This window comes from Phocoena phocoena, chromosome 15 (assembly GCF_963924675.1).
Source record: "Phocoena phocoena chromosome 15, mPhoPho1.1, whole genome shotgun sequence".
Classification (NCBI taxonomy): domain Eukaryota; kingdom Metazoa; phylum Chordata; class Mammalia; order Artiodactyla; family Phocoenidae; genus Phocoena; species Phocoena phocoena.
The window spans coordinates 77,946,607-77,957,554 of NC_089233.1; the positions used below are offsets into that span (position 1 = coordinate 77,946,607).

General features: G+C 47.2%; 1 pseudogene; it reads right to left on the reverse strand.

Annotated features, from left to right (window-relative positions):
• Window positions 1-588: 588 nt before the first annotated feature.
• On the reverse strand, window positions 589-1,637 carry LOC136135114 (serine/threonine-protein kinase pim-1-like; annotated as a pseudogene).
• Window positions 1,638-10,948: the final 9,311 nt, after the last annotated feature.

The following is a 10,948-nucleotide window of genomic DNA, read 5'->3' on the forward strand; positions in this document are numbered from 1 at the left end:
CGTTGCGGTGTGCGGGCTTCTCATCGCAGGGGCTTCTCTTGTTGCGGAGCACTGGCTCTAGGTGCGCGGGCTTTAGTAGGTGTGGCACGCGGGCTCAGTAGTTGCGGCCCACGGGCTCAGTAGTTGTGGCGCACGGGCTTAGTTGCTCTCTGTGGCATGTGGGATCTTCCCGGACCAGGGCTCGAACCCATGTCCCCTGCCTTGGCAGGCGGATTCTTAACCACTGTGCCACCAGGGAAGCCCTCAGCAGAACTCCTGAGGAAGGGAAGAGTTCCATGGCTGGATTCTGACCCACTCCCACCCCCCACCCCCCACCCCTGGGATTTTGCAAAGTCCAGCAATGCTGGACACCGATGAGAAGCAGAGCTTCTATGGGAGGAGCTGAGGCCTAGGACGGCTGGAGTGGAGTCTCCTCCTCTCTTTGGGAGGCGGCCTCCAGGGCCTGGGGTCTGGAATGAGTTGTAAATGTTGTTCCTGTATCAAGCACTGTCCTACTTGGAGAGAAGTGTCACTGGTACTTGGGAAGCTGGAGACACATAGTTCCCCTCCCTTAAGCATCTGACAGAGAAGGGAGAACCTGCCCAGAAGCTATCTGCTGGGCCCTGGCAACAGGCTGTGGAGATGGATCTCAGCAGTCTCCTGGGGCAGGAGGACATCTTGCATCCATGGATGGTTCTGGATTTCTTTGAAGGATGGCCAATCTGATGGTCTCAGGGCCAAGCACCATCTAATGAGATGCTGACGCTCTGAAGAGGCCCTCTGCCTGAAGAAAGCTTGGCCCCTGATGGTCTCCTCCTCGTGCTCAAAGGGAACCTCTCCACAGACCATATCCTACAGCAGGACCTCCAGAGACCAGACGGCTGCTGACTTGCCATGGTAGCGATGGTAGCGGATCCACTCTGGAGGACTCTATGCTCGGGTCCCATCGAAGTCCGTGTCGACGGTGTCCTCGAGCTGCGCCCCCGACCTGAAGTCGATGAGTTTGAGCTCACCGCGACTGAGGTCGATAAGGGTGTTCTCAACCTTGCCGTCGCGGTGAAGCGCCCCGCAGCTGCGGCAGTGCCGCACGGCCTGCAGCACCTGCCAGAAGCAGCTGTGGGCCAGCTCCGCCTGCAGGGCCCCCCTTTCCGTGATAAAGTCGGAGAGTTCTTGCGCTGGCTCGGGCCTGTCCAGGATCAGGACGAAACTGCTGGGTCTCTCGAACCAGCCCAGGAGCCTGATGACACCGGGGAAGCCCGAGCTCACCTTCTTCAGCAGAACCATTTCCATGGGCACTCGGGTGCCGTTAGGCAGCTCTCCCCAGCCTGAAATACAAGTCCTTCTCCACGTGCGTGCTTGATGGCCACTGGCAAGTGGTCGGTGACACGGATGCCGGAGTAGACGGAGCCGAAGCCGCCGCTGCCCAGGAGCAGGCCCACCTGGCACTGTGACTCCAGGGGCTCCTTCTCCTTGCCGGGCGCCAGCTTGGTGGCGTGCAGGTCGTTGCAGGGCGCGGCATGCCGGCGGGCAAGACAGTCGGATTTGGACAAGAGCATCCCAACCTCCAGGATGTCGGTGTAGGGATGGAGTCTGGAGGAGCTGCAGCAGGAGCTGGGGCTGGGGTTGTGCCGGTGGCTGTGCCTGCGGCTGGGGCTGAGGCTGTGCTGGGTCTTTGTTGCGGCAGGTGGGCTCCTTAGTTGCGGCACGTGAATTCCTAGTTGTGGCACGCGTGTGGGATCCAGCTCCCTGACCAGGGACTGAACCCAGGCCCCCTGCATTGGAAGCGTGGAGTCTTATCCACTGTGCCACTAGGGAAGTCCCCTTAATATTTTTCTTTGTGTAAAAAGGAAAGGCTCAGGATCAGAGGCTGTATCATTCTTTGAGTGAATGTCATGAAGATCACCAATCATCAGATCCACACACGCCCGGTCACCGGTGTCTGGGATTCTCTTTGTGTACTTACATGAGCACCACTTGCTATTTTAAAATGCTAATTCAGTGAACCAAAATCATACTATCTATCTACCCATGCAACCATCCATTAGAGACACGGTATAATGCAGAGGAGACAAGCATGGACTCTAGAGCCAGACTGCTTCAGTTTGAAGTCTGGCTCTACCATTATTAGCTCTGTGACCTGGAGGGAGTGATTACACGTCTTGGATCTACCCTCTGGACTCAGGGATCTATTCTCCGAGTCATTCTTCTTTTCCCAAGAAATGCAGATCCTGTTTGCACCTGAGTAGTTTTGCAGCCTGCTTCCTGCCTGCAGAAGTCTGAGGGTTCAAAGGCCTCTTTTCCTTTTGTACTGTCTCTGCTCATTTCAGTCCAGAGCTCGTTGTTTATGCCAATACGTTTCTTTTAAAAATGTTGTGGGTCTCCTATGAATTCAGGAGTGGCTTAGCTGGGTGAAGTCGCAGACACATTGTTGGCCAGGGTTGGGGTCCAATGAAGGCTTGACTGGGGCTGACAAACCTATTTCCAAGATGGTGCACTCACATGACAGGCAAGTGGGTTCTGGGTATTGGCGGGAGGCCTCAGTTCCTCGTCATGTGGGCATCTCCACAGAGTTCTCATGTGTCCTCACAGCACGGCAGCTGGCTTCCCCCAGACCAGGTGATCCAAGAGAGAGCAACGCAGAAGCTACAATGTCTCCTATGACCTTACCTGGGAATGTACACATTGTCACTTCCTCAATCTTCTATTGGTGACACAAGAACATAGATGAGGAGGTAAGGACCACCAGAGGCCATCTGGAGGCTGGTTACTACCAGGACTTTTTCAGAGCAAGTCTGAGACAAGTTTTTTTTTCATTTAAATTTTTTTGTAGCTGCACCACGGGGCGTGTGGGATGTTAGTTCCACGACCAGGGATGGAACCCGCACCCCCTGCAGTGGAAGCGTGGAGTCTTGACCACTGGACCTCCAGGGAAGTCCTGAGACAAGTTTTTTTTTAATGCCATTTGAGGCCTTGGTGTTTTCTTTAGGTTTGATCTCTGATTGACCTAACAAGCATTTATTTGGTCCCAACTGTGGGCCAGGCACCACGTGAGACGCTGAAGATATAAATACAAGTAAAAATCCACTGTACATGTTTCAAGTAGGTGAGGTCAACGTGGAACCATATGCATCTAAGAGAATATGATTGGATGATGTAGTAAATGCCACGATCAAGCTGCGTACATGTGCTGTCAGAGTCAAGACACAGGGCCGGCAGCCAGGTCTGGGGTGGGCAGGGTGGGAGTGCCCGTTTTAGTGGGGTCAGGAATGCTTTTCCTGGAGAAAATAATCAGCACTGTCATCTGTTGGCATTTATTATGAGCCAGGCCTTAGCTGAGCACTTTAAAGGCCTCATCTCAAGTAATCCTCTTAATAACCCACATGAGGTGCCTACTGTTATTGTTGAATTTGCTTGTTTATGCCTGCCACCTCCTCTCACACCTAGTCCAGCTAGAACGCACGCTTCAGCTGGACAGTGGTTTTTGCCACGTTCTAAATCTCCAGCATCTAGAAGAGTTCCTAGCACAGAGTTAGCCCTTAATACTTTTTAGTTGAATCACTGACTACCCATTTTACAGATGAAAAAACAAAGGCTTAGAGAGAAGCGACTTCCCCAAGATCACACAACCAGGAAGTGGCTGAGGCAGAATTCCAATCCATGCTCCTATCCATGGTAATAAACTCCCCCCAAATACAGCCTGTGCCCTCAAGGAGTAGACAGCTTCGTGGGGAAGCCGGACAGAGAGGTACTAAGGCAGGTAACTGAGTTGCAGTGTGAATGCTATTAACAAGTGTTTTCAAGTTGCTTTAGGAGTGAAGAGGATGGGGCTGGAAACTGGTGGGCAGGTGAGGGTTACCTGGTACAGGCTGTGTGTGGGCAGCAGATGTGGGCTGTGGGTTTTGGTCATGGTCCTTCCGCTGGTGATGCTGAGCCTGTAAACCCCACCATGATGCTTCGATTTTATTCTCTGAGAGCCAGATAGGATTCAGAAATTCCAGGTTCAAGTCCCCCTTGAAGCTGAGTAGGATGGATCACTAACCTGCAGAGGGACACAGTCTGTCTCGGCTTCTCTGCTTTTCCTCCAGCGCTCTCTTCTCTCCCCACCCTGTTCTGAGGACCCACCACCTGGGCAGGTGGCTCCCGCCCGTTCTCCCTCCTGTCTGATTCAGCCACGACCACAATAACTGCCAACGCAGAACTGAACGACGGTTGAGACTCAGAAGCATGAGATGAAGAATGAAAGGCACCAGAGACCCTGGGTTCACCCTGCTAACTCACAGGGCAGCGGCAAGAGGAAGACGTTATCATTAGCGATCTTTGCTTCAGCAATAGTTGCTTCTGTGAAGTGCTAGAGTCGAGTCAGGGCAAAAATAGGACCTTCTTTTATGGTGTGGGCACATCCCAAGGCACCTGGGCTTTGGACTCTCCCAATCACTGGCTGTCTGTCTGGGAGGCAGGAATGGACCTTTTGTTCTTTCAAAGTTAAAGTTGGAGAAATGTGATCAACCGGCTCTCATTAAATCCCTTAAAGTCTGATCTCAACAACAGTTTTAATTTAAGAGTTTACTTTATCAGGGTCTGAGCAGTACTAACTGGTATCTGGTAGGGATGTCTTATGGGCCGAAAGAAAATGCTCTGTTCCTTTAAATATCTGAGTTCCCTCCTGAATGGTGAAGTCAAACACGCTCACTGTATGATTTCAGAAACACAAACGGGCATAACACAAAGGAAGTCAGCCTTTATCCCACCACCCGGACATGATAGATAACACCTTTGGTCTCTCCTCCCCGCTCCTCATTTTTTCAATGCAAATTCGCGTTAACTCTGCGGGGTGTAGTGGTTAAAGCATAGCTTTAGGCCAAGCATTCTCAGCCTTTCCTGGGTTCTGGACTCCTCTGAAAGTCTGGTGAAGCCCCTGGAGCCCTTCCCAGCATCACGCTTTTTAAATGCATAAATACTGACAAAAACACAAGGGAAAACAATTATATTGAAATACAACTATCGAAATATTTTTTAAAACTTTGTGACGTAGTAACATATGTGCTTCTTTATTAGTTCATTTACTGACAATATCTAGTGGTGATTCTACCAACTCCTGGAACTTCAAAGTAGTGATGAGCATAACTACTATCTTGAGATGTCTGCTGCCCCTGCAATAAGCGATATCTGTGATTCCTATTGGCAGCACTCATGGGCATTGTTCATGCTGCTGTGGCTTGCTGTCTACATTCATAATCGAAGGAATGCTAAATTTTAGTTAGAAGGCAGTGAAAATAAATATAATTCCTCCCCACCCCCACCCCCAACCAAGCTCACAAACTCCATAAAATCTATCCTTAAGGCACAGGTTAAGAACTGCTCTGGTCTAGGCTTCCTGCATTTGGATCCCAGCTCTGCCATTTACCAGCTGTGTGGCCCTGGGCAAGTTGCTCGCCTTCTCTGGGCTTCAGTTTCCCTATCTGTAAAATGGGCGCAGTAACAGTATCTGTCTCATAAGCTTCTCGTGCATACTGAAGGAGACATCCTATGTAATATACTTAGAAGAGCGTTACTTAAAGGCAAAAAGCTCAGAAAATTGAACTTTTTTTTTTTTTTTTTTGCGGTACGTGGACCTCTCACTGTTGTGGCCCCTCCCGTCGCAGAGCACAGGCTCCGGACGCGCAGGCCCAGCGACCATGGCTCACGGGCCCAGCCGCTCCGCGGCATGTGGGATCTTCCCGGACCGGGGCACGAACCCGTGTCCCCTGCATCGGCAGGTGGACTCTCAACCACTGTGCCACCAGGGAGGCCCAGAAAATTGAACTTTTAAAAACTCATTTGGTAGCTAAAGCTCACCTGATATTAACTCATTTGGTGGCAAAACTTGACCTGAATTGATGCAAGACTATTTGTGTGAACATTCATAAACTTTTTCTTTTGCTACAGAAATACCAACGTGTTTCATGACAACGAGCTGTTCCAGATCCCCTACAAATAGACCCACCATGCAGTATATTACATTTCTAAATGGAAACTTTTTTTTTTTTTGACCACACTGAGTGGCTTGCAGGATCTTAGTTGCCTGACCAGGGACTAAACCCAGGCGCTTGGCACTGAAAGCACAGAGTCCTAACCACTGGAAATTACCCAGAAACATTTTAAATTACAAAATCTGTCTGGTGCTAAGGGACCTGTACTTCCTGTGCTAGAAATGTGACTTTTTTTTTCCTTAGCTGAGTGTCAAACTAATTATTTCATTTAATCCTCATGAGTCAGGTAGGAGAGGCGTGATCATCTCCCATCTCCTACATGGGAGAACCAAGGCACAGATTCACAACTTGCTCAGCATCTTGTCCAGTCTCCCACAGGTGCTAGACTAGTACCTCATGTTCAGATAAACCTAGTACTGAAACCACAACTACTGAGCCCACGCGCCTAGAGCCCATGCTCCGCGACGAGAGAAGCCACCGTGATGACGAGCCCGCGCACCGCAACGAAGAGTGACCCCTGCTCGCCGTAACTAGAGAAAGCCTGCATGCAGCAGCAAAGACCCAATGCAGCCAAAAACAAATAGATAAATTTATTTAAAAAAAATTAAAACCAGAAAAAAATCTATCTATATATACAGCATTAGCCTTTTTTGGAAATAAAATATATACATGCACAGATACCATGTGTCAGTGAACCGGAGCCCAGTGGCCAGATCAGGCCCCCTGTTGGTTTTAGTTCAGCCGGTGAGCTGAGAATGGTTTTTACATTTCAAAATGTAAAGTGTAAAATAAGACTTCAGGCTTTCGGCAAGAATGGTTGCTTGAGGAGTTGAGGACATTGCCTCTTGACTCACAAAGTTTAAAATATTTACTATCTGACCCTTTACAGAAAAAATTGCTGACCCCTGGTATATACCAAACAAACGACCAAACGCTTGTGGTGACATTGGGTCCACTGGATTAATCCAGCATCATCTCTCCATCCCAAGGTCAGCTAAGTAGTAAACCTAATTCCTTCTGCTACCTTAATTCCCCTTTGCCAGGAAACAAACATAACATAGTCACAGGTTCTGGGGCTTAGGATGTGCACATCTTTGGGAAGCCTGGTCACTTAGAGAGAGCTGTGTCTCCACATCCAACAGGATGTAGATTCTTTACAGATATTATTTTATTTAATCCTCCAAGGATCCCGAAATGTGTGTACCATTATCTCCATTTTGCCTATGAGGCCACTGAGGCTCAGTGAGGTAAAGTGATTTGCCCAGGATCACACAGCTACAGTGTCAGGGTTGGAGATGGAGCCCAAGTATATGGGGCTCCAAAGTCTGTGGGTTTCCACAGGATAAGCTTGGCTATCATTGACACGTGCAGAACAATCTCTTCTACTCACTGGCTGCACTAGAAAGGGTACAGGAACCTCAGCTAATTCAATTGCTCAGCCCTGCAGATTTAGGCGTGAAGAAGAGAGTAAAGGCAAGGGCAAGCTTCTAAAGACCTGGGTTCAAATCCCAGCTCAGGCAAGGGATGTCAGCTCCCTGAGCCTCAGCCACCTTCTCACAGCGGGGTAGGGTGCGGGTGTAGGGAACCAGCGCCACTTCATATAGCAAAAGTTTGTCGAGATCCTGTATAGGCCAGATTCCATTCTAGAAATTTCTGAAGCGCTTTATCAAAGTAGGATAAGGTCACTTTATTTGAACCTTGCAGATAATTTTGCCATCGAGTCATGTTAATATTAAAAATAATGGCCAAAGTTACCACGTGTTTGCTGTGTGCCAGGCACCGAGCCACGGGCTTTGCAAATCTGAATAGTTCTGAATCACAATTCTCTCTAACAGCAGCTGGACTTCAAAAGAAACAGCAACCTTCCATTCCCTTCATTCAAGTGTGGATGTGCCCTTAATGAAACCCCAAATTAAGAGCCAAATAGCTCATGATCCTAAGAAGAACCACCAGGCTTACCGTGGTGGCGGCGAGAGGCTCCTAGTGGGACACTAATTCTCCCCATTTCCCGTCCTGGAGTCGGGCCTTTGATCTTCCAGCTCACAGATGACAAGTCATGGGGAATTGCTAGAGTGAGTTTCTGTCTCATTGAGGATGAAGGTGTGCAGACGCTCTAAGCCGCCTTGCTCAGTATCAGATTTTATGAGCATTGAACTGTGAATTTTGAAGGCCTCGTTGTATTTCAGATCGATCTGCTTTTTTGAAGTAAAAGCAATTTGCCTCTGCTCTGTGTTCATCGAGAACGGGGTGGGGGTGGGGGTGGGGGGGGGGGAGGAATGTTGATGACCAAGTGTTTTTCTGGGGAACAACTCCTGCTTGAAATTTAGGGAGGCTCTCCTTGTTGTAGTGCGGGCCACTGCCGAGATTCACCGTTTGGCATGTGTGTTGCCTCTCAGAATGAATCTATGAGAGCAACTGAATTTTTCTGGTTTCTGGAACTTGCTAACAAAGTGGAGATGAAACGAGAAAGAGATCTGTACTCTACACACAGCTTCCCCATAATTTTGGGACAACTATCCCTATCCTTTAGGCCACACTCTACATTTGGTGACTGGGGGGACGACAACAGCATAAAATGTTATTCATTCAAACCTCTTAGAAAATGGGTTCTATCTGACCATCATCCATCCATCCATCCATCCATCATCTAACATCATCTATCTAAAGAAATGATGACTTTAGCTAAAAACAGCCTGCCGCACACAGGAAGAATAAATGCTAAGCCTAAACAATTTGGCAGTAACACTTTTCAATACGAAAAAGGCACCTGGCCATAGATGCAGCAACTCTATACCTGGCATGCAAGCCTACAAAAATCATGACAGGGGTGTGTAAAAATTGGTGTACAAGGACCCTCACCACTGCACTGTGACAGAAAAAACTGGAAACAACCTTTCCATTAATAGGACCATGGTACAGCAGAAACTAACACAACACTGTAAAGCAATTGTACTCCAATAAAGATGAAAAAAAAAGTTAAAAAAAAATAGGACCATCGTCAATTATTTCTCAGCCACCTGACTGCTTAGCTTCTCAATTTCCCCATCTGTAGAACAAGGATATTCAGAATACTTATTGGTGTGCGGTGAGGATAAAATGAGTCAATGCTCCGATAGGGTTTAGAACCAGGCTTGGCACGCAGCACATGCTCAGTAATTTGAGCCGTTATTATTATTCCAAATAATAGAAACCCACATATTTTTCAAAAAGGCTGAGGTTGATCCAAATTACTGACCCATATTTATGGTTAAGGAAAAAAACCCACAAATGACAGAATATGGAGAATATGAGCCATCACATTTGTGCTTGTCAACCAAGGACATATCCCATATTTAACATACAGGTTCGCTTGTAGATGGGACATTTCAGGAAAGATACACAAGAGTTGGTGGTCTATAAAAATATGTGCGTAGCCTCTAGCAGGTTAATGTTAAAACACACTGGAGAAACCTGCCCATGTTCTTTAAAAGACATCTGTCATCTACCAACAATTCTCATTTATGGTTTATGACATATATAGGTTAGAACAATTGGAGTCCCAACTGTCTCATATGGCCTAGTTTGAAACTAGTGGGTTTAATTAATTTATGGTTTGAATCAGTGACTGAGAAGCACCAATGATAATACGTATTGAGGAAAAAAGCTCTATATAGCTCTGATGGCTAAAAAATGTTTTAGTTTGAAAATGATTGAGATCAATGAAAACGTATGAAATGTAAATGTGTGGAATAAAAAACCACGAAACCTTTGAACTGCATTTTCAATGATCTTCCGTGCCAAATGCCAGGTACGAATTAATGATAGAAAAGGAAAGCAAAAGTTTTTGCATAAGATAGTAGAAAATGGATTACTAGTTGATATTAGTTTAGGCAACTATGCTTAAATGTCTTACTTTGTACGCGTAACACGACTGCAAAAATGTGCAGAGCCTCACGTTTAAGAACAGCAATACATGATTTTGTATTCTGTAGTTCAGCATTCACCTATGCTTGTTAGATAGTCTTTACTTGTGTAAAACCCAGGTCATTTTACAAATACAACTATTTCTGAGTCCCTCCGAGTGTTAGCCTGTTCCCACAGATCTTTCTTTCCCTGACCAAATTCTGCTACTTTTCTGAAACGTCTTTTGAATGTGGTTCATGTAATGTTATCATCTTTAATGAAAAAATGCCTGCTGATTCCAAGCCATTTGGTGCCCTCCTGTCAGGGGAGGAAAAGCATAACACTGAATAAGGCTGAAGGTTTTTATTATCACGTCGTAAATGGGCAAATGGCATCTGTCAATACAAAGAGCCTCACAGGGCCTTGGAAAAGGAAGCCGCTCTGGGGGAGGCTGTCGAGTGACAAAGTGGATTTTTATTAACCTCCTGGTCCAACATCTCTTTTCCTATTTTATTTTGCCTCATTCACTTGGCAACATAATAATGCTATAAAAACACCCAAACAGGAAGCTGATAACAATTAGAAACCACACAGTTGCCCCGTTACTGAACAGCAGTAAAGAGTTTGAATCATAGCCGATCTTTCGAATTTTAAGCATAGGTGTGTCGCCAACACATGTACTTTCACACCCGGGCCCTGCCTGCTTCGGGTCTTCTTTAGAAGATATTTCTCGCCAGGAATAAAACAGCCCATTTGCCGAAGTGTTAATTCTCACCAAGTTTTCATATTTGGGTCATAAACATCTTTCCTGACACTGGTAAAATGGCCAAGGTGTTTATGAGCTGCAAGAAATGTTTATGCCAAATGCATAAAAGCAGAAATGGAACCGTTCACAACCATCCTGGAATGAGCTGCCCTGGTGTGGGGGAAGGGTGGGTCCCCAGAATGATTTTGCTGGGAGCTGTTAAGGTGGAGGTCTCACTAAAATGTTTAGTAAATGGTAATAGTAATTCAGGTCTGAGCAGGTGTGGGAGCGGCACAAACAGCCAGGACGACTGGAAGGTGTACCCGGGGGCCTGCCGGCTCTAAGGGGAAGCAGTTCCTCTCCTCCGTGCCAG